We start from the raw sequence: 24,621 nt of genomic DNA, 5'->3' as shown, positions 1-24,621 counted from the left end.
CTTGGAAGTGAGGAGGCAAGAGAACCTCTTCCTTTCTTGATGTAGATCTAACGACCTTTATCATTTTCTTTCTCTCTAAAGAACTTTCTTTAAACATGTCTTGCAAGGCAGGTCTACTGACAACAAAATCCCTCAATTTTTGTCTGTCTGAGAGAGCTTTTATTTCTCCTTCACTTTTGAATGGTAATTTGAAAGGGTACATAATTCTAGGTTGGTGGGGGTTTTCTCTCAGCCCTTTAAATATTTCACTCCACTCTCTTCTCGCTTGCATGGTTTCTGAGGAGAAACCATGTAATGGTTTAAATTTAAACCATGTAATGGTTTAAATTTAAATGATGTAAATCTTTCCTTTGCTCGTCTATAGATAAGGTGTTTTTTCCCCTCTTTCTTCTTTTATCATTGATTTTCTATATTTGAAAACGATATGCCTAGGTGTAATTTTTTTGGCATTTATCCTGCTTGGTGTTCTCTGAGCTTCATGAGTCCGTAGTATTCTGTCTGACATCAATTTGGGGGAATTCTCAGTCATCATTGTTTCAAATATTTCTTCTGTTCCTTTCCCTCTTTCTTTTCCTTCTGGTAACCCCATTATGCATATGTTATGCCTTTTGTAGTTGTCTCACTGTCCTTGGACATCCTGTTCTGTTTTGGGGTGGTTTTTTTTTCAGTCTTTGGTCTCTTTGCTTTTCAGTTTTAGAGGTTTCTATTGATGTATCCTCAAGATTAGAGATTCTTTCCACAGCCAGGTCCAGTCTACCAATAAACTGATCAAAGGCATTCTTCATTTCTGTTACAGTACTTTTGATCTCTAGCATTTCTTTTTAGTTCTTTCTTAGGGCTTTTATCTCTCTGCTTACACTCCCCATCTGTTCTTTCATGCTGTCTACTTTATTCATTAGAGCACTTGGCATATTAGTGATAATTGTTTCAAACTGCTGGTCAGATAATTCCAATATCCCTGCCATGCCAGGTACTGATGCTTGTTCTGTCTCTCCAAATTGTGGGGCTTTTTTTGTTTGGGGGTGCTTTTTTTTTGCCTTTTAGGAGGATTGTAACTTTTTCTTAATAGCCAAACATGATGTACTGAGCAAAAGGAATCGCTATAAATAGGCTTTTAATGTTCTGGTGGGGAGGTGTGTGTTACGTCTACGATTAGGTCTCAGTTTTTTAGTGGGTCTATGCCTCTGGTCTGTGAACTGCACAAGTGTTTTTTAGTTTTTTTCTCTTCTCTTTTAGTTGGAACAGGATAGCTAGAATGGGCTAGAGTTGAGTATCATGCCCTGTGTCCTCCCCTTATAGATCCAAGAAGAGTTGTTGATTTTGCAGTTTGTTCAACATTTACTTGTTGTTAGGATGGAGTAGTAACTTCCAAGCTCCTTACATGCAGAACCAGAAACTGTATTCATAAGTTTATTAAAAATCTTTAGTGATGGACTTCCCTGGTGGTGCAGTGGATAAGACTGTGCTCCCAATGCAGGAGGCCTAGGTTCGATCCCTGGTCAGGGAACTAGATCTCACACACATGCCGCTACTAAGAGTTCGCATGCTGCAACTAAGGAGCCCACCTGCCGCAACTAAGACCCGGTGCAACCAAAAAAATAAATAGTTTTTAAAAAAATCTTTAGTGGCAAAAACTGGGTTTTAGTCTGTAAAACTCTGAATATTATCAACCACAGAGAAGATGAGAATGCCATTTTGAGCTTAGACAGATTTTGAGAAAACAATATCTGAGTTTCACTTTACTCACTAACCTGGAGAATTGTAATTCAAATTGTAATTCAATACCCAAATGTCATGTTATTGTGTATACTGGGCTAAGGTACATACCCCTTGTATGATATAACTGTGTGGATAACTTGTACATTTAACTTGTCAGTACATACGTACTGACACATACTAGGTACCCAATAAACAGCAGCTTTTAGAATTATTAGGTAAATAGTAAGTGCTTAATAAAGATTTGTTCATTTAAAATATGAAAAATAGACAAAATGGTATTTCATTATTAATACTTATAAATTTTATTTCTCACTGAAATAACTAGGCTCTTTAGCTGGAACCACAGTTAATAAGGGAATTCCTCTCCAATTTTTAGGGTTTACTTTCATTCTGAATTATTCATTTACTTCTTTGCAGTGACATTTCAAATTAGTAATGTGTCATCTTTCAACTGCTGACATCATGGAATTTCCTTGTCTCCGGACATTGCTGCAGATAGGGAAAAAAAAATACAACGTGTTTTTAATTTACTCATTTTAAAAAAAAATTTTAGATACAACTAATTCTTTTTAATAGTTGCACAATTTATTCATTTTAACTTAGTCTTTTACCAGCGGTTGAAGTATACTCACTGTTGTGGCCTCTCCCGTTGCGGAGCACAGGCCCCGGACGCGCGGGATCAGCGGCCATGGCTCATGGGCCCAGCCGCTCCGCGGCATGTGGGATCTTCCCAGACCGGGGCACGAACCCGTGTCCCCTGCATCGGCAGGCGGACTCTCAACCACTGCGCCACCAGGGAAGCCCTGAAGTATACTCTTAAATGAGAAAACTCGCTTGTATTTCTATTTTTTCTATTTGCTGGACTTTTTTTTGAACAGTGTATATCATGGCCTTTGGGATATCAATGGCCACAATTCAGCACAGTTCTGTTATAGAACATCCATGGGAACAACAATGAAATCATTGTTTATTTGTTAATAGAGGGAGCTGGAAAAGTGATTTTTGGTAGACACTAAACAGGACTTAATATAATTTTATGTTAAGCAGATATATTTCATGAATAAAAGTGCTTAATGGAGTACATGGGAAAGAGATTCTGTACAATACTCTTCCTTTTAAATTCTTAACCACTATATTTATTACTTCAACAATTTCTACCACTCCATGTCTCAACCTACAAAGTATGCTATGGTCTTGGTGAGAGATTAATGAGAAAGCAAAAAGGTGTCCTAGAATTTATAGTTACATTTTGAAAGTTTACAAAAGGTATTAAAATTTCTGAAGGATGAATTGTTTAGAATGTTTAGAAAATTAATATATAATTTTGTCAAAACAAGCCTGAAATTTAATAAGTCATTTAAGTCATTGTTTTGATCTCATTCTCTTTGCTAGCTATTTTCATTTAGGACAATATCTGGGATGCCAGGGAGAGGGGGGTTCTGTGAAGGGCTTGTCTAAGCGGGGGTGTGCAGGGGTGTGCAGAGAGGGTGTGTGAATGTCCAAGGAGATTTACTGGGTCAAAGAAGATGTGCACATGATTCCATGCTGTGCCCAGTACACAATGGCAACCAGAGTCCATCTGGACACTGCTTCTAGGAAGGCTTACTCAGACCACCCTACTCATCAGGTTTTCTTGACCTCAATCTTAGGAAGTACACAAAATGCTTATTAAAACCTAAGTAAGAAAATTAATAGAATTTCATGTTTTATCCTTCATGTAAAATGAGAGAGGAGAAAAATATTTTTTCTTTAAACTATCTTCTTATTCATCTTTTCTGTATTGTAGCTAAGACAACTCACATGTATAATTCCACTTTTATAAGACATTGTACCTTATAAATGGCCTCATAATTGTGCTATAGATGTAAACGCTACAGAATTTGTCCAGGAGTGAGACAGTTATCTGGTTCCACATTCGTTACTGTTCCCTCTGCATTTTCCCACCTAAGCCTGGGTTTTATAGAATGATCGCCCTGCTCCGATCCTTCCTTCAGACCTCATTTCCCAGGTGAGTAACACTCATCACAATATTCCCATGGACGAAGGGAGAGTCCACCAAGAACAGACAAGCCAATCCCAGCCCACGGTAGGGAGGGCTTTCTTCATGGTGTCGGCAATCTTGTCCTCATCCAGCTCTGAAGAGATCATACAAAATGAAACACATGTTCAGATAAGAGATTCATGTCTCAATCTTTTTTTTCCTTTGATATGCATGTAAATCTTTTTTTTTTTAATTGGGGTATAGTTGTTTTACAATGTTGTGTTAGTTTCTACTGTACAGTGAAGTGAGGTAGAGTTCTCTGTGCTACATAGCAGGTTCTCATTAGTTATCTATTTTGTACATATTAGTGTTGTTAATTTTTACCAAGGTAATTTATTTATTGGTAATTTTTTTAAAGTATCAAAGTTTCAAATCTATATAATAGTTTCATGGGAAGTATTTTTAAAGTACTTTAAAAACAGTGCAATCCCGATTTTACATGATCATTAAAGTCAGTAAAATATTTTAGTGCTTGTTTCCTTCCCTGAAGAATGCAGAATTTCAATCATTTTCAGTGAAAAAAAGAATAAGGATTTCCCTGGTGGTACAGTGGTTAAGACTCTGTGCTCCCAAGGCAGGGGGCCCAGGTTCTATCCCTTGGAAGGGAACTAGATCCCACATGCATGCCGCAACTAAGGAACTGGTGGTCTGCAACTAAGGAGCCCGCCTGCCTCAACTAAGACGCAGTGCAACCAAATAAATAAATATTTTAAAAAAAAAATTGGTCTTAGCACTCATTTAAAAAATGGAGTTAGTAGACATCATTACAAAAATTTTTAAATCTGATGTATGAAGATACATAATTCTATATGTTTAAAAAGAAAATAAGATTCTTCTATAAAATAATAATTCTAATAACTGAACTTAGAATACTTAGAAACAAGTTAGAAGAGCATGCCTGATGCAGTATCAAAACTAATATAAGACTTATGTAGTATTTTTTACTAAGTTCAGAAACGTAAAGCGCTTCTCCCATCCAGCACACACGGCCCTATATCAGTCAAAGAATATTTCACTGATGCCGTTCCTACAAAAGAAAGCACGAGTGCTAAAAATTCCAGTGCTTATGAAATACATAAATATTTTGTTTTATTCCAGGGAATATTTTCTAAAATTCAGACAATGTAACAATGGGAAATAGAAATAAATTCCCTTATTTGAACTTCCTCTATTCTGATAAAGAAGTTTTTCTTATTTCTTTTTCAGAAGAGATCAAAGAAGTAGCTGCCTTTTAGAGTTAACTCATGACTGGCAGTTACCTACTTCGTTCATCCTCATCAGAAGTTTGCCTTCATTCCTTTTGTACGATTGTGATAGGTTACAATCCTTTTATTGAGCGTATGGCTTAGATCCTCTGTAGGGCCAGTGAGCCCCCTCCCCAGATCTGAACAGGCAGGCAGAGATTCCCTTCAGCTCTGCACTTGGCAGTCATTTCACACAAGGTGCAACGTTTACCAAAGAGAATTAGAAAGCTTTTCTCTACTTAAATATATTCTTGTTAAATAATGTGTTTTGGAAGAAAATAAATGTTTACCTTGCATGTTGATAAAATTGGGTAAAGTTATATTTCAAGTCCTTCATTTGAAAGTAATCACCATTAAAGAATTGTTTAGCAGATCTGCTTAACCCTGGACGTGAACTCAACGATGGATTCACCAAAGACTAGGAAACAAAATCTCTCCAAGTATTGATAGTACATTAGGAATTTTCTCTCTCAGAAGGCACTATCTCGGCATAGTGTAAAGAATTCCCTCTTTTGATTCCCTGTGGGTCTTGGTTACATGGGATCTGATTGTAACCATTAAACAAACCTCCTTGGATACTCAGCCTCTATTTTCATGCCTGGCTGGAGGGAATAATGGCCCCGTAGTCACTGCAGCCTGCTGTGTGGTTGCTGGGAGAGTGGATTAGCTATGCCTGTTTTGGTTTTGAATGAATATACCCCCGGGCAAGCCATGCAGCCAAAATAGTTTGTTAGGTGGCACATTTATAGAACTGGTGGCTCACCCTTACAAACACCCTATATTCCTATGGGACTCAGATTTCTTTATCAAAAATGCACAGACATCAAAAATACTGAGCCACTATGCTCTACACCTGAAACTAATATAATATTATAAATCAGCTCTACTTCAATAAAAAAGATGTGATATATATACAATCAAATATTATCCAGCCATGAGAAAGAAGTAAATTCTGCCATTTGTGACAACATGGATGAACCTGGAGGACATTATGCTAAGTGAAATATTGATAAGGCAGACAGAGAAACACAAATACTGTATGATATCACTTATCTGTGGAATCTAAAAAAGCCAAACTGATAGAAACAGAGTAGAATGGCAGTTAACAGGGGCTGGGGGTGAAGAAAATGGGGAGATGTGGGTCAAACTTTTAGTTATAAGATGAAAAAGTTTGGGGGATCTAATGTACAGCGTGGTGATTATAATAAACAATGCTGTATTATATACTTGAAAGTTGCTAAGAGTAGATCTTAAATGTTCTCACCACAAAAAAGAAATGATAAGTATGTGAGGTGATAGAGATGTTAGCTCACACTATGGTGGTATATATATCATTTCACAATATACGTATATCAAATCAACACGCTGTACATCTGAAACTTACACAATGTTATATATCAATTATGTCTCAATAAAGCTGATAAAAGATTTAAAAAAATGCACAGACATAGGAGCAGCTCTCATAGCATAAGCCTGTCTTTTTTTTTTTTATGGATTTAATTAATTTATTTATTCTTGGCTGTATTGGGTCTTCGTTGCTGTGCGCGGGCTTTTCTCAAGTTGTGGCGAGCGGGGGCTACTCTTCGTTGTGGTGCATGGGCTTCTCATTGCGGTGGCGTCTCTTGTTATGGAGCACGGGCACTAGGCACGTGGGCTCAGTAGTTGTGGCTTGTGGGCTCTACAACACTGGCTCAGTAGTTGTGGCGCACGGGCTTAGCTGCTCCGTGGCATGTGGGATCTTCCCGGACCAGGGCTCGGACCCGTGTCCCCTGCATTGGCAGGCGGATTCTCAACCACTGCGCCACCAGGGAACCCCCAAGCCTGTCTTTCTTACTTCATTTCCTCTTTCTATCTTTTGAAAGAAGAGAAGAATGTAAGGACATGTCCACAAGCCTTTATGTCGTTCCATTCCTATAACATCTCCAGGAAAATCAGACCAACTAGTTTATATGAATAATCTACATCAGGAGATTAATAATCAGTGAGGCCAGCTGACTCTGAATTTTGTGTTTCATATATTACTCACAAAAAAGGTATTTGCCTGAAGTCTCTTTACCCAGCTAGTGGCCTTCCCTGAGCTCTTCAGTAGACATGAGTATATTCTCTGAACAGTCGGGGGCCGATGAGGGATATGGGCAGGGGAAAGGTGTGTGGTTTCTGCGGGGTCCCTGGAGTTCCAGCATCAAAAGTCCTGAGAACTTGGGGGAGGAGTCAGCCCCACTCAAGCCAAGGGTGGAGATAACCTAGGTTGTGGGGAATGAATTTTCAACTTGGTCTGTTATACTTAAAGCAGTTAGGAGGATGGCCTTCTCTTCAAATGGAGGTTTGTATACCTAAAGGTCTGTTAATCATGTCCTGGAAGAAGAAACTAAGTCTGAATTAAATCTCTCTCAAGACAATACACTTCTACAAAATTAGACAGAGGGAGTAGTCAAAAATTATTTTGGAAAATTAGTAGCTGGAATAGTTAAAATTCCGATAGTACCAATTCTAGTAAAGAAGTACTCCAGTAAGTTTCCCCTACTGCCATATGATGATTTTCCCAGAGATACTGGGTGAGTGGAATGAATTTCTTTAGCTAAAGGGAGTATATGTTCAATCCAATACATACCATACTAACTATATCAATATAATAGAGATAATTAATAATATATTTATGTATAAGGAACTCACCAATTTCCAGAGGAAGTTGAAAGGATTACATCTTCTTTTATTTTTCTCTATTAAGGGAGAAAGGATTAGAAGTCTAATTTCATCTTTCCCTTTTTGTTTTTCACCCAGAAAATACAGTTTTTCTTTCTTTCTTTCTGTACGTATTTAGTTATTCTTGACTTCCCTCCAGGTTCAAGTAGCTGATTTCTATTTTTTTACTTTGTTACTTTGTTTTCCCACTTCTTCTTAAGCCAGTCAGCAACTGTGGCTCTGTGATTTTTGCTTTGCTGTTGAAGCTTTTCTAGAGATGAAGTGATGTAGGCTAGAGCATGTATCAACAACTCTGCAGACTTCCATTTAAGTTTGCCTTCTCTCAACACTTTTATTCACATATAAGAATATACCCATACCCATACACAAACACAAGCACTTATGGGAATTTTCTATTTAAGTAAACTGATTTGAGTACTTTTTAATTTATTAATTAATTTATTTTTTGAGTACTTTTTTAATTCAAGGAGTTCTTTTGTAATGAAAACACACAGCCCTAGTTTATCTAGCAGCAATTGGAAAAGAAATGCAATCTTCTGGCCCAAGTACAAATTCTTCTTCATAAAATCTTTAAATATTCAATATCAATTCCTTTGCAATAAGTGTTTTTTTCTCTCCGTTCTGGCTGTGTTTTAGTGCAAATACATTTGTCTCCTTTAGGTCCTAAAGTTTTCAACTGAAACATGTTTTGTTTTGTTTTTTCCCTTTTTTTTTCCAAAATTGTTTTGCCTATTTGAACCTGCATGGCAGCAGTTAAAAATGGCCTGCATCTGTAATGAAGAGACCTTTGAAGGCTCATAAAGCTTACTGATGTTTTTTGTTAGAAGAGGTCATAGATATTTAAGAGATTGCGAAAATGTTAAATTAAACTTCTCCCAGTTTGTCAAGAGCATACTTTTCTCTTGTAATCTAGATTCCTTATGCCTTCATTAGTTGTTGTTGTTGTTGTTGTTTAATTTATTTATTTGGTTGCACTGGGTCTTAGCTGTGGCATGAGGGATCTTTAGTTGCGGCATGTGAACTCTTAGTTGCAGCATGCCAAGTCTTAGTTGTGGCATGCAAACTCTTAGTTGCAGCATGTGGGATTAGTTCCCTGACGAGGGTTCAAACCCGGGCCCCCTGCACTGGGTGCACGGAGTCTTAGCCACTGGACCACCTGGGAAGTCCCCAAAATACAACAGTTTCTAATAAAATTGTTATAACAAATATATAAACAATATAAAAATTATGGGACAAAGAAAAGGCAGTCCTAAGAAAGAAGTTTATAGCTATAAATACCTATATTAAGGAAAAAAGAAATATCTCCAACAAGCAACTTTATTTTACACCTTAAGCAACTAGAAGAAGAAGAACAAAGTTAAGAAGGGAAATAACAAAGATCAGAGCAGAAATAAATGAAATACAGACTAAAAAGAAAGAAAAGAGAAAAGATCAATGAAACTAAGAGCAGTTTTTTGAAAAGACAAAATAGACAAACCTTTAGCTAGACTTACCAAGAAAAGAAGACTCAAATAAAATTAGAAATTAAAGAGAAGACATTACAACTGATACTACACAAATACAAAGGATCCTAAGAAACTACTATGAATAATTATACACCAACAGATTGGACAACCTGGAAGAAATTGAGAAATTACTAGAAATATACAACCAACCAAGACTAAATTATGAAAAAATAGATAATATGAACAGACCAATTGCTAGTAAAGGAGACTGAATCAGTAATAAAAAAAACCTCCCAACAAAGAAAATTCCAAGACCAGACAGCTTCACTGTTGAATTCTGCTAAACATTTAAAGAAGAACTAATACCAGTCCTTCTCAAACTCTCCCAAAAAAGAAGACAAGAAAACACTTCCAACCTGCAGTATAAAAAAATAAAATAAAATTCAAAAAACCACTTCCAAATTTATTTTACAAGGGTAACATTACCCTGATACCAAAGCCAGACAAGAACACTACAAGAAAAGAATATTACAAGTCATATCATTAATGAACATAGATGCAAAAATTCTCAACAATATATTAGTGAATTCTATTCAATAGTACATGAAAACAATTATTCAACATGATCAAATGGGATTTATTCCAGGGATACAGGATGGTTCAACAACTGCAAATCAATCAGTAATACAATACACTACATTAACAAAATGAAGGATAAAAATCACATGATCATCTCAATAGGACAGTCTTTTTAATAAATGGTGTTAGGAAAACTGGATTGTCATATGCAAAAGAATGAAATTGCACTCTTATCTTACACCATACAAAAAAATCAACTCAAAATGGATTAAAGACATAAACATAAGACCTGAAACTGTAAAACTTCTAGAAGAAATATAAAGAGTAAGCTCCTTGACATTGGTCTTGGCAATGATTTTCTGGATTTGACACCAAGAGCAAAGGCAACAAAAGCAAAAATAACAAGTGGGATTATATAAAACTAAAAATCTTGTACTGTGCCCCTGTCAGAGAATAAGCCATTCCACATAAGTGAATTTTCCAGGAAACTAAAAGTTGCAGTGTCAAAGACCTATTTTATTAATACATTTGAAATAAATATTTCTAAAATTTATTATATTTTTCTCCTTTTTTGGTAAATAATGAATGCAATTTTTAAATGAGGCAGAGAATCATTTGTTGGTTATGTGTCTCTGAAAAATTATCATCAAGTTTCTAGGAAAACAAAGCTAAGTCTTATACAGAAAACTACTGTAACTTAAGACAAAATATTTCAGTTCCTGGGACTCCCAACTGAATACTGCTAAAAAGTCAGAAGTCGGGACTTCTCTGGTGGTCCAGTGGCTAAGACTCTGTGCTCCCAAAGCAGGGGGCCCAGGTTCGATCCCTGGTCAGGGAACTAGATCCCACATGCCACAACTAAGAGTTCGCATATTGCAACTAAAGATTCCACATGCTGCAACTAAACATCCTGCACACCATAATGAAGATCCCACACACAGCAATGAAGATCCCCTGTGTTGCAACTAAGACCCCACACAGCCAAATAAATAAATAAATAAATATTTTTTAAAAGGTCAGAAGTCATTTATCACAGAAGGTTTTTCTCCCATGGATAATTCTATAATCTGTTTATTCTATATATTCATTTTTTGTTTCATACCTTTCAACTTAGAGTTGTTATAAACTTGACAGTAGTATTTCTGCTACTATTATACCAGTGAACCAAATGTGGGGAAAAAGTTTCTGCTCAGCAAAGGAAACCATCAACAAAATGAAAACGCAACCTATGGAATGGGAGAACATATTTCAAACTACATAACTGTTGCGAGATTAATATCCAAAATATACAAGGAACTCGTACAACTTAATAGCAAAAAACTTACAAACAACCCAATTAAAATATGGGCAAAAATTGGAATAGAGTTTTTCCAGAGAAGACATACGAATGGCTAACAGGCACATAAAACGGGGCTTAACATCACTAATCATCAGAGAAATGCAAATCAAACCTGCAATATTACCTCACACCACTTAGGAGGACTATTAATGAAAAGGCAAGTGATAATAGGTGTTGGCAAGGATGTGGAGAAAAGGGAATCTTCTGTCCTCAACCTGGAAGAACCTGTTATAATAAGCTCTTGTGACCTCCTTGTTGTAAGTGCTGGCCAGATGTCCATGACCAGGGCCATCAACCGAGCCCAGAAACTCTGGTCAGCAAGAATCACAGCAGAAATCATGTATGACTTGTCACAATCCCAAGAGGAATTACAGGAGTACTGCAGACATGATGAACTCACCTATGTGACCCTTGTCTCAGATAAAGAAGGAAGCCATGTCAAGGTTAAATCTTTTGAGAAGGAATGGCTAACAGAGAAATGAGTGCTGGAGCCCAATCTCGTGGTCCATGTTGGGCAGAAACTGAGAACTAAAGTCAGTGATGAAAGTGTTACTAAACTTAGATTTGGCTGCTTGGTGCTTGAAAGCCAATACTCAAGAGACAAGTATTGGTAGAAAGGAAAGGTTGCTTTATTTAGGAGGCCAGCAATCCTGGGAAGAAGGTGGACTCATGTCCCAAAGAACCAACTCCCAACTGCCAATCAAGGGGCATGAGATTTTAAAGGGAAGTTTCAGGAGTTATAAGTGGAGGGAGTGGGCTACATGCAGAACAGCACAGTCAACTCTGACAATCAACTTGAATTTGGTCATGTGGTGGTCTGATCAGTGTCATCTTGACTGTTTTAAGTACAGTTAACCTTCAGTTCCAGGGTCTGTTTGTTCCCATTTCCTTGTGGCCAGTTCTTGGAATTGTGTAAGATGGAGCAGTTTATGTCATGGCTACAGTCTTGTCATCATTGCAGTTAACTTCTTCCACCTGGTTGGGGTTTCTGTATCTGCAAAACAGCTCAAAGTACATGGCTCAGAATATTAGCTATAGCCCTTGAGGAGGAACTAGAGGTCCTTGACTTTGTTTAAAGACTATTATTATTTTGTCTTATTTGACTGCTTTTCTTTGCTTCTGCATTTTTCTCACTTCTCTGATTAAATTAATTCTTTGGCTAAAGTTTTTCTACAGACAAGAGGCAAGTGGAGGACGTGGGGGGCAGGTATCACAGGAAGGCCCCTTGGGTCCTGCTCAATTACAAAAGGACTATCAGAGAAATTTCTGAAAATCTTGCAGTACAAAATCTGAAGGGGTCATTTTCACATGCTTCAAGTTTGTTGAAATCCATGAAGCAACATTTGTTCATATTGTGAGTGTGATAGTCCCAGGGAAGCTGTCAGCCAACACTAGGGGATGGTATGAAACTCAGATAAAAACACTTCGTACCTGCCTTGCCAACTTACATCAGAAAAGCAGTGAAATTGAAATTTTGGCTGTGGATCTACCCAAAGAAACAATCTTACAGTTTTTATCATTAGAGTGGGATGCTGATGAACAGGCATTTAACACAACTGTGAAGTAGCTGCTGTCATGCTTGTCAAAATAAAGATACCTCAAATTAGTCTGTGATGAAATTTATAACATCAAAGTTGAAAAAAAGGTGTCTGTGCTATTCCTGTATAGCTACAGCAATGAATACTACAGAAACTTATTTTAATTCTCAAGAATGATCATTACACTGTTCAAAAAGACAGGAGCTTATACTATATAGTGTTGTACATTCATTGTAATTTAAAATTAACTTTACATTCTAAGAGGCTGTCCTACAAAGTAAGTTGTAAGTTTTTCATGTGTAATATATTATAAATTTATCTTTCTGAACACAATAAATGCTTTCATATTTAAAAAAGGGAACTCTTATGCACACATGATGGGAATGTAAACTGCTACAGCCACAGTGGAAAACAGTTTTTGAGGTTCCTCAAAAAATTAAAATAGAACTACCATATGATCTAGCAATCCCACGTCTGAGTATATATCCGAAGGAAACAAAACCATTATCTCAAAAAGATAGCTGTACTCCCATGTTCATTGCAGCATTATTCACAATAACCAAGGTATGAAAACAACCTATGTGTCTGTCAGTGGAAGAATAATCAAGAAATTATTAGATACACTTACAGACACACACACACACACACACAGAGGAATATTACTCAGCCTTAAAAAAAAAAGGAAATCCTGTCATTTTTGACAATGTGGATAACCTGGAAGGCATTATGCTAAATGAAATAAGCCAGACAAAGACAAACACTGTATGGTATTGAAATGGAGCAGGACCCTGTGGTATATGCCCGCCATGTCCTCAGCCTGCCTTTTGTCTGTGGAAAAACTTTAGCCAAAGAATAAGTTTAATCAGAGAAGTGAGAAAATGCAGAAACAAAGGACAAGAGTCAAAGGAGACCAAATAATAATAGTTTAGTCATTAAGCATAGTCAAGGACCTTTAGTTCCTTCTCAAGAGCTATAGATAATATTCTGAGCCATATCCTGTGAGCTGTCTTATAGATACTGAAACCCACACCAGGTGAAGTTAACTTCGTGATGACCAGACTGTAGCCACGACATAAGCTGCCACAATTCCGAGAACTGGCCTCAAGGAATGGAAACAAACCTACCCTGGAGATAAAGATTAATTGTACTTAAAACAATCAAGATGACGCTGATCAGACCACCGATGACCAATTTCAAGATGACTGTCAGAGCTGACTGTGCTATTTCTGCATGTAGCCCCCTCCCTCTGTCTATAAAAGCTCTTCCCCCTGATTTTCAGTGGGGGTGAATAGGCCTACGGAGAGGCATCCGCCCTCCCCCACACTTGCTGGCATCCAAAATAAAGCAAACTTTCCTTTCCACCAAACTTGCCTCTTTATTGGCTTTTAATATTTATTTATTTTATTTATTTTTGGCTGTGTTGGGTCTTAGTCGCGGCACGCAGGATCTCCACTGCCGTGCACAGGCTTCTCTCTCTCTAGTTGTGGTGCGCGGGCTTAGTTGCCCCGCAGCATGTGGGATCTTAGTTCCCCGACCAGGGACCGAACCTGCATCCCCTGTATTGGAAGGCAGATTCTTTACCACTGGGCCACCAGGGAAGTCCCTTTATTGGCTTTTGAGTGGTCAGCAGCCAGACCCCACTTTCGGTTACAGTATCACTTAGATGGGGAATCTAAAACAAAAGTTGAACACATAGAAACAGAGTAGAAAAGTGGTTTCCAGGGAATGCAGATGGGGGAAGTAAGAGGTTGGTAAAAAGGAAAAAGTCAGTTATGAGATGAATAAGGACTGAGGATCTAATGTATAACATGGTGACTATGAGTTGATAACACTGTTTTGTATAACTGAAATTTGCTAAGAGAGTAAAACTGAAATGTTCTCACCACAAAAAGAAAAAAGGCAAATATGTTAGGTGATGGATATGTTAATTAACTTGACTGGGGGGAGGGGAATCCTTTCACAACGTAGATGTATATCAACTCATCATGTTGCACACTTTAATTATCTTACAATTTTATTTGTCATTTATACCTCAATAAAGCAGAAAAAATAAGTACCCATGTGCACTCCTATGTTTTCCCTTAGGTCTCCTTGTGAGAATCACTAAATTATTTAGTTACCTCTTAACTGTGCTTTTCTTCCTTCTAAATTAGGAGTCTTTAAATAAATTTGTCAGAAAGATTGTTTAAATAAATCTTGTTCTATACAAAATTAGCTTTAAGGAGTTGACAGGATTGATTCAGGGGACAGAAAATTCTGATAAGAATTGGATGTTAGATTACAGACAGGGTCCAGGGGTGCTAAGAAATGGTCAGAAACAGGGGAACAAAGTAGCAAACAAAGAAAGCCCTCAGACCAGGGTAGGTAGTATACCAGGGCATTTGTGCTTTTTTCGTTCCAAAGGGAACTTCTGAGAACAAAATATGCAGGCTTGTAATTTTTATTGTTTTCCTAATGATACAAACTCTTTATTTTATTTTTCTTTAACAAGTCACCCTCATCATTCAGCTTGAGGTTCTTCACTGAGAAGCTAGTCCATAATGCAGATTCAATTTTCAGACAAAATTTCCTGAGGCAGTGTATATATTTTATTTTAGACCAAACAATGGGTAACATACTAAGGTCCTCCACCCCACTAATACTGTGATTCTACTAACAAAAACTATTAAGTATTAGGCCTGTTTTTTCTTTAAAACTTTACTTTTGTTTTTCATTTGATCCTATTTCCAAAAGTTTTTGGCTACACATAATTTTACTAAGGTATTTGTATTGGACTCAATGTAATATCATTTTAACCAAAAACGTCCCTTTTGTCTTTGAATTGGTACCATATTTGTATTTTAGAAACATTTAGTTTCCTAGCACCCAGTGATTTAAAAAAATAAATGGCTTAGTACAAAAACTTTCACAAATCATTTATCTAAAACTACCACTGACCCTTGAACAACGCCAGGGTTAGAGGTGCCCATTCCTAAACAGCCTGAAATCGGCGCTCCGTATTCATGGTTCTGCATCCAAAGATTCAACCAACCTTAGATCATGTAGTAACATAGTACGCATTTATTGAAAAAAAAATCTGCATATAAGTGGACTTGTGCAGTTCAAACCCATGTTGTTCAAGGGTCAATTGTACTTGCTTATATAAGTTACAATTTCCTAAGAATCCCCTCTCCTGTTTGGGGCAATGGACTGTGTGTGTGTGTGTGTGTGTGTGTGTGTGTGTGTGTGCGCGCGCGCGCGCGCGCGCGCATGCGTGTGTTTACACCAGCATTCTCATTTATCTTGTTAAAAGCTTAAAACAACAACAAAGAAGAATACCGAACTTATTCATTTCATTAAAAGTCACAACCTTTTCTTGGTTAATTGATGGTCTTTTTCCCCCTGTTATTAATTCAATATTCTGTATTGTATTATTTTTCCCTAGAAAGCTTATAATTCAATGCATCATGTTTTCATTATTACTTTTCTATATTTTTATTTAGTTGTTTAATAAAGGTCTTCAAAAAACACAAGTTGGATTTTTTCAGATTTATTTTTCTCCTGGTTTTTTTTTTGTATGGAAAATTTCAAACACAAAGTCAAGGGAATGGAATGATTCACTGCCATGTACTATTATCCAGCTTTAACAATTATAAACACATGGTCAGTCTTGCCACATTTTGTATATTTTTGCTTCAGTCAGCTTGTTTTTTTCTTGCATTTCCTTAAGATACTCAGACTTTATCTACAATTTTATATAATGTTTTACCTTATTTTTGTGTACCGTCTTGACCATGTTTCTCAAATACTGTAAATTTACTTTTAGTAGTACCTAAAGCCTTGTCTTGTCTCCTCAGGCATCATTCACACTAGATGATAAACATATGGATGTGTATTCTGGTACTCACGTGTCAACAATGAGGCATTTTTAATTTGAGCCTACCTGGATTACAAAGAGTGAAAAACTGGCTAAACCAGTTTGACAAACACAGGAAATGTGACCAAAAATAGTACATTTTTCAAGTTTCGTGAAGGTTGAAACTGACAATTTAAAATTTCTGAACATTGACTAAACCATCAACTCTATTTCCTGGTGTTTTTCTTTCTTTGTATATGAGGAAAATTGAAGCAAAGAGTCAAAATATCATGGACTGTGGGAGGGAGATTGGCTTCCTTCATTTTTCTTAGTTCTTACTTTCTTATTCTTTCAATTGTCCAAAGTAACTTGGGGATTTAGTAATTTATTAAGGATCTGCCATATCAGCATCATATGTCACTTAATTCATTTTCTACAATGAATTAATATTATTGATGCCATATTGATTACTTTAAACCATGTAATAGAAAAATTGAGCAAATTTAAAAGAGTAACATATCTAGATATATGTTCAATGCTTTCTTATGCACTTTAATATTGTTAACCTGTGTTTATCTAAATTTTTCTTTCACCTTTATCACATTCCTGAGTCTCTCTTTTTTGAGACGTTTGAAAATAACAGTGCTAGGCACACAGCAAAATTGTGAGGAAGGTACAGAGATTTCCCATATACCCCCTGCCCCTCTCCAAATAGCCACTCCATAAATGTTACCACCAAACTTGGGTCCACTCATCTATGGACATTTGCATTTCTTTGATGACATGTTTTGAGGAACATCTTTTCATATGCATATTTCCCATCTGTATATCTTCTCTACTCTAAGTACCTCATATAAGTGGAATGCCAACAAACACATGAAACACTTCTCATATAAGAAGACACAGTATAAGTCTTCTTGTGACTGGCTTATTTCACTTAGCATACTGTTCCCAAGGTTTATCCATGTTATACAATATTGCAGAATTTCCTTCCTTTTTAAGGCTAAATAATATTCCATTACGTATATACCACATTTTTCTTATCTTTTCATCTGTGGATGAATATTTCAGTTGCATCCACATTTTAGCTGTTGTGAATAATGCTGCTGTGATTGTGGGTATATAAATATCCCTTTGAGACCCTGCTTTCAATTCTTTTGGTTATATCCCCAGAAGTGGAATTTGCTGGATCCTACGGTATTTCTATTTTTAAGTTCCTGAGGAACTGTCATACTGTTTTCTACAGTGGCCGTAACATTTTCTATCCCCACCAACAGGGCATAAGGGGTCCAATTTCTCCACATCTGGACCAACACTTATTATTTTGTTTTTTTGATAGTAGTCATCCTGATGGGTGTGAGATGGTATTTCATTGTAGCTTATTTTTTAAACGTCTTTATCGGAGTATAATTGATTTACAATTGTGTGTTAGTTTCTGCTGTATAACAAAGTGAATCAGCTATACATATACATATATGCCCATATCTCCTCCCTCTTGCATCTCCCTCCCACACTTCCTATCCCATCCCTCTACGTGGTCACAAAGCACCGAGCTGATCTCCCTGTGCTATGCGGCTGCTTCCCACTAGCTATCTATTTTACATTTGGCAGTGTATATATGTCCATGCCACTTTCTCACTTTGTCCCAACTTACCCTTCCCCCTCCACATGTCCTCAAGTCCATTCTCTACGTCTGCATCTTTGTTCCTGTCCTGCGCCTAGGTTCTTCAGAACTTTTTTTTTTCTTTAGATTCCATATATATATGTTAGCATACGGTACTCGTTTTTCTGTTTCTGACTTACTTCACTCCGTATGACAGTCTCTGGGTCCATCCACCTCAATACAAATAACTCAATTTCATTTCTTTTTATGGCTAAGAAATATTCCATTGTATATATGTGCCACATCTTCTTTACCCATTCATCTGTCGATGGACACTTAGGTTGCTTCCATGTCCTTGATATTGTAAATAGAGCTGCAATGAACATTGTGGTACATGACTCTTTTTGAATTACGGTTTTCTCAGGATATATGCCCAGTAGTGGGATTGCTGGGTCGTATGGTAGTTCTATTTTTAGTTTTTTAAGGAACCTCCATACTGTTCTCCGTAGTGGCTGTATCAATTTACATTCCCACCAAGAGGGTTCCCTTTTTTCCACACCCTCTCCAGCATTTGTTTGTAGATTTTTTGATAATGGCCATTCTGACCAGTGTGAGGTGATACCTCATTGCAGTTTTGATTTGCATTTCTCTAATGATTAGTGATGTTGAGCATCCTTTCTTGTGTTTGTTGGCAATCTGTATATCTTCTTTGGAGAAATATCTATTGAGGTCTTCTGCCCATTTTTGGATTGGGTTTTTGCTTTCTTTGATATTGAGCTGCATGAGCTGCTTGTATATTTTGGAGATTAATCCTTTGTCAGTTGCTTCGTTTGCAAATATTTTCTCCCATTCTGAGGGTTGTCTTTTCATCTTGTTTATGGTTTCCTGTGCAAAAGCTTTTAAGTTTCATTAGGTCCCATTTGTTTATTTTTGTTTTTATTTCCATTTCTCTAGGAGGTGGGTCAAAAAGGATCTTGCTGTGATTTATGTCATAGAATGTTCTGCCTATGTTTTCCTCTAAGAGTTTCATAGTGTTTGGCCCTACATTTAGGTCTTTAATCCATTTTGAGTTTATTTTTGTGTATGGTGTTAGGGAGTGTTCTAACTTCATTCTTTTTTTTTTTTTTTTTTGCGGTACACGGGCCTCTCACTGTTGTGGCCTCTCCCACTGCAGAGCACAGGCTCTGGACACGCAGGCTCAGTGGCCATGGCTCACAGGCCTAGCCACTCCGCAGCATGTGGGATCTTCCCGGACCAGGGCACAAACCTGTGTCCCCTGCACTGGCAGGCAGACTCTCAACCACTGCGCCACCAGGGAAGCCCTAACTTCATTCTTTTACATGTAGCTGTCCAGTTTTCCCAGCACCACTTATTGAAGAGCCTGTCTTTTCTCCGTAGTATATTCTTGTCTCCTTTATCAAGATAAGGTGACCACACGTGCGTGGGTTTATCTCTGGGCTTTCTATCCTGTTCCATTGATCTATATTTCTGTTTTTGTGCCAGTACCATACTGTCTTGATTACTGTAGCTTTGTAGTAAAGACTGAAGTCAGGGAGCCTGATTCCTCCAGCTCCGTTTTTCTTTCTCAAGATTGCTTTGGGGGCTTCCCTGGTGGTGCAGTGGTTGAGAGTCCGCCTGCCGATGCAGGGGACGCGGGTTCGTGCCCTGATCTGGGAAGATCCCTCATGCCGCGGAGCGGCTGGGCCCGTGAACCATGGCTGCTGAGACTGTGCGTCCGGAGCCTGTGCTCTGCAACGGGAGAGGCCACAATAGTGAGAGGCCCACGTACGGCAAAAAAAATAAATAAATAAAATAAAGTAATTGCTTTGGCTATTTGGGGTCTTTTGTGTTTCCATACAAATTGTGAAGATTTTTTTCTAGTTCTGTGAAAAATGCCAGTGGTAGTTTGATGGGGATTGCATTGAATCTGTAGATTGCTTTGGGTAGAATAGTCATTTTCACAATGTTGATTCTTCCAATCCAATAACATGGTATATCTCTCCATCTGTTTGTATCATCTTTAATTTCTTTCATCAGTATCTTATAGTTTTCTGCATAGAGGTCTTTTGTCTCCTTAGGTAGGTTTATTCCTAGGTATTTTATTCTTTTTGTTGCAATGGTAAATGGGAGTGTTTCCTTAATTTCACTTTCAGGTTTTTCATCATTACTGTATAGGAATACAAGAGATTTCTGTGTATTAATTTTGTATCCTGCTACTTTACCAAATTCATTGATTAGCTCTAGTAGTTTTCTGGTGGCATCTTTAGGATTCTCTATGTATAGTATCATGCCATCTGCAAACAGTGACAGCTTTACTTCTTCTTTTCCAATTTGGATTCTTTTTATTTCTTTATCTTCTCTGATTGCTGTGGCTAAAACTTGCAAAACTATGTTGAATAATAGTGGTGAGGGTGGGCAACCTTACCTTGTTCCTGATCTTAGTGGAAATGCTTTCAGTTTTTCACCATTGAGGGCATGGTGGCTGTGGGTTTGTCATATATGACCTTTATTGTGTTTAGGTAAGTTCCCTCTATGCCTACTTTCTGGAAAGTTTTTATCATAAATGGGTGTTGAATTTTGTCAAAAGCTTTCTCTGCAACTATTGAGATGATCATATGAATTTTCTCCTTCAATTTGTTAATATGGTTTATCGTACTGATTGATTTGTGTATATTGAAGAATCCTTGCATTCCTGGGATAAACCCCACTTGATCATGGTGTATGATCCTTTTAATGTGCTGTTGGATTCTGTTTGCTAGTATTTTGTCGAGGATTTTTGCATCCATGTTCATCAGTGATGTTGGCCTGTAGTTTTCTTTTTTTGTGACATCTTTGTCTAGGTTTGTTATCAGGATGAGCGTGGCCTCGAAGAATGAGTTTTGGTTTGTTCCTCCCTCTGCTATATTTTGGAAGACTTTGAGAAGGATAGGTGTTAGCTCTTCTCTAGATGTTTGATAGAATTCACCTGTGAAGCCATCTGATCCTGGGCTTTTGTTTGTTGGAAGATTTTTAGTCACAGTATCAATTTCAGTGCTTGTGATTGGTCTGTTTATATTTTCTATTTCTTCCTGGTTCAGTCTCGGAAGGTTGTATTTTTCTAAGAATTTGTCCATTTCTTCCAGGTTGTCCATTTTTCGACATAGAGTTGCTTGTAGTAATCTCTCATGATTTTTTGTATTTCTGCAGTGCCAGTTATTACTGCTTTTTCATTTCTGTTGATTTGAGTCTTGTCCCTTTTTTTCTTGATGAGTCTGGCTAATGGTTTATCAATTTTGTTTATCTTCTCAAAGAACCAGCTTTTAGTTTTATTGACCTCTGCTATCGTTTCCTTCATTTCTTTTTCATTTATTTCTGATCTGATCTTTATGATTTCTTTCCTTCTGCTAACTTTGGGGTTTTTTGTTCTTTCTCTAATTGCTTTAGTTGTAAGGTTAGGTTCTTTATTTGAAATGTTTCTTGTTTCTTGAGGTTGGATTGTATTACTATAATCTTTCCTCTTAGAACTGCTTTTGTAGCATGCCATAGGTTTTGGGTCATTGTGTTTTCATTGCCATTTGTTTCTAGGTATTTTTTGACTTCTTCAGTGATGTCTTGATTATTAAGTAGTGTATTGTTTAGCTTCCATGTGTTTGTATTTTTTACAGATTTTTTTCCTGTAATTGATATCTAGTCTCATAGCATTGTGGTCAGCAAAGATACTTGCTACAATTTCAGTTTTCTGAAATTTACTGAGGCTTGATTTGTGATCCAAGAGATAATCTATCCTGGAGAATGTTCTATGAGCACTTGAGAAGAACGTGTATTCTGTTGTTTTGGGAGGGAATGTCCTATAAATATCAATTAAGTCCATCTTGTTTAATGTATCATTTAAAGCTTGTGTTTCCTTATTTATTTTCATTTTGGATGATCTGTCCACTGGTGAAAGTGGGGTGTTAAAGTCCCCTACTATGATTGCATTACTGTTGACTTCCCCTTTTATGGCTGTTAGTATTTGCCTTATGTATTGAGGTGCTCCTGTGTCGGGTGCATAAATATTTACAATTGTTATATCTTCTTTTTGGATTGATCCCTTGATCATTATGTAGTGTCCTTCTTTGTTTCTTGTAATAGTCTTTATTTTAAAGTCCATTTTGACTGATATGAGAATTGCTACTCCAGCTTTCATTTGATTTCCATTTGCATGGAATATCTTTTTCCATCCCCTCACTTTTAGTCTGTATGTGTCCCTAGGTCTGAAGTGGGTCTCTTGTAGGCAGCATATATACAGGTCTTGTTTTTGTATCTATTCAGCCAGTCTATATCTTTTGGTTGGAGCATTTGATCCATTTACATTTAAGTTAGTTATCGATATGTATGTTCCTATTACCATTTTCTTAATTGTTTTGGGTTTGTTATTGTAGGTCTTTTCCTTCTCTTGTGTTTCCTGCCTAGAGAAGTTCCTTTAGCATTTGTTGTAAAGCTGGTTTGGTGGTGCTGAATTCTCTTAACTTTTGCTTATCTGTAAAGGTTTTAATTTCTCCATCGAATCTGAATGAGATCCTTGCTGGGTAGAGTAATCTTGCTTGTAGGTTTTTCCCTTTCATCACTGTAAATATGTTCTGCCACTCCCTTCTGTCTTGTAGAATTTCTGCAGAAAGGTCAACTGTTAACCTTATGGGGATTCCCTTGTAAGTTATTTGTTGCTTTTCCCTAGCTGCTTTTAATATTTTTTCTTTGTATTTAATTTTTGATAGTTTGATTAATATGTGTCTTGGCATGTTTCTCCTTGGATTTATCCTGTATGGGACTCTCTGTGATTCCTGGACTTGATTGACTATTTCCTTTCCCATATTAGTGAAGTGTTCAACTATGATCTCCTCAAATATTTTCTCAGTCCCTTTCTTTTTCTCTTCTTCTTCTGGGACCCCTATAATTTGAATGTTGGTATGTTTAGTGTTGTCCCAGAGGTCTCTGAGACTGTCCTGAATTCTTTTCATTCTTTTTTCTTTATTCTGCTCTGTGGTAGTTATTTCCATTATTTTATCTTCCAGGTCACTTATCCGTTCTTCTGCCTCAGTTATTCTGTTATTGATTCCTCCTAGAGAATTTTTAATTTCATTTATGGTGTTGTTCATCACTGTTTGTTTGCTCTTTAGTTCTTCTAGGTCCTTGTTAAACGTTTCTGTATTTTCTCCATTTTATTTCCAAGATTTTGGATCATCTTTACTATTGTGACTCTGAATTCTTTTTCAGGTAGACTGCCTACTTCCTGTTCATTTGTTTGGTCTGGTGGGTTTTTACCTTGCTCCTTCATCTGCTGCATATTTCTCTGTCTTCTCATTTTGTTTAGTTTACTGTGTTTGGGGTCTCCTTTTTGCAGACTGCATGTTCGTAGTTCCCGTTGTTTTTGGTGTCTGCCCCCAGTGGGTGAGGTTTGTTCAGTGGCTTGTGTAGGCTTCCTGGTGGAGGGGACTGGTGCCTGTGTTCTGATGGGCGTGGTTGGATCTTGTCTTTCTGGTTATCAGAGCAGCATCTGGCAGTGTGCTTTGGTGTGTCTGTGAACTTACTGTGAACTTAGTATGATTTTAGGCAGCCTCTCTGCTAATGGGTGGGGTTGTGTTCCTGTCTTGCTAGTTGTTTGGCATGGGACGTCCAGCATTGGAGCTTGCTGGTCGTTGAGTGGAGCTGGGTCTTAGCGTTGAGAAGGAGATCTCTGGTAGAGCTCTTGCCAGTTGATATTACATGGGGCCTGGAGGTTTCTGGTTGTCCAATGTCCTGAACTCAGCTCTCCCACCTCAGAGACTCAGGCCTGACACCAGGCCAGAGCACCAAGCCTCTGTTAGCCACATGGCTCAGAAGAAAAGGGCGAAAAAAAGAAAGAAAATAAATAAATTTTAAAATGATTAAAATTTTAAAAAAATAATAATAATAAAGAGAACAACCAAACCAATCAACAAATCCACCAATGATGACAAGTGCTAAAAACTAAACTAAGGTAAACATAAAAATCAGAAACAAATCAGTTACAGACCGCAAACTCCAAGTCTACAGTTTGCTCCCAAAGTCCACCACCTCAGTTTTGGGATGATTCGTTGTCTATTCAGGTATTCCATAGATGCAGGTTTTATCAAGTTGATTGTGGGAGTTTAATCTGCTGCTCCTGAGGCTGCACGTTGAAATTTCCCTTTCTCTTCTTTGTTTGCACAGCTCCTGGGGTTCAGCTTTGGTTTTGGCCCTACCTCTCTGTGTAAGTGGACCTCAGGTATTTGTTCCCCACCCAAACAGGAGGGGGTTAAAGCAGCGGCTGAATAGGGTGCTCTGGCTCATTCAGGCCGGTGGGAGGGAAGGATATGGTAGTTATAATTAGAATGTGGGGCCAGTCTGCAGTGGCAGAGGCTGGTGCGACGTTGCAACAACCTGAGGTGCGCCGTGTGTTCTCCTGGGGAAGTCGTCCCTGGATCACAAGACCCTGGTAGTGGCGGGCTGCACAGTCTCCCCCGGGGGGGAGTGTGGATAGTGAGCTGTGTTTGCACACAGGATTCTTGGTGGCTGCAGCAGCAGTGTTAGCATTTCATTCCCGTCTCTGGTGTCCGAGC

The 24,621-nt window shown here is 37.6% G+C and overlaps 1 pseudogene; it reads left to right on the top strand.

Moving 5' to 3' along the window:
* The first annotated feature begins 11,219 nt into the window (after positions 1 to 11,219).
* On the top strand, positions 11,220 to 12,772 carry LOC137220593 (eIF-2-alpha kinase GCN2 pseudogene; annotated as a pseudogene).
* Positions 12,773 to 24,621: the final 11,849 nt, after the last annotated feature.

The sequence above is a fragment of the Pseudorca crassidens genome, chromosome 1 (assembly GCF_039906515.1).
Source record: "Pseudorca crassidens isolate mPseCra1 chromosome 1, mPseCra1.hap1, whole genome shotgun sequence".
Classification (NCBI taxonomy): Eukaryota; Metazoa; Chordata; class Mammalia; order Artiodactyla; family Delphinidae; genus Pseudorca; species Pseudorca crassidens.
The sequence above is the reverse complement of the archived record's forward strand: the minus strand, read 5'-3'. Positions and strand labels throughout refer to the sequence as shown.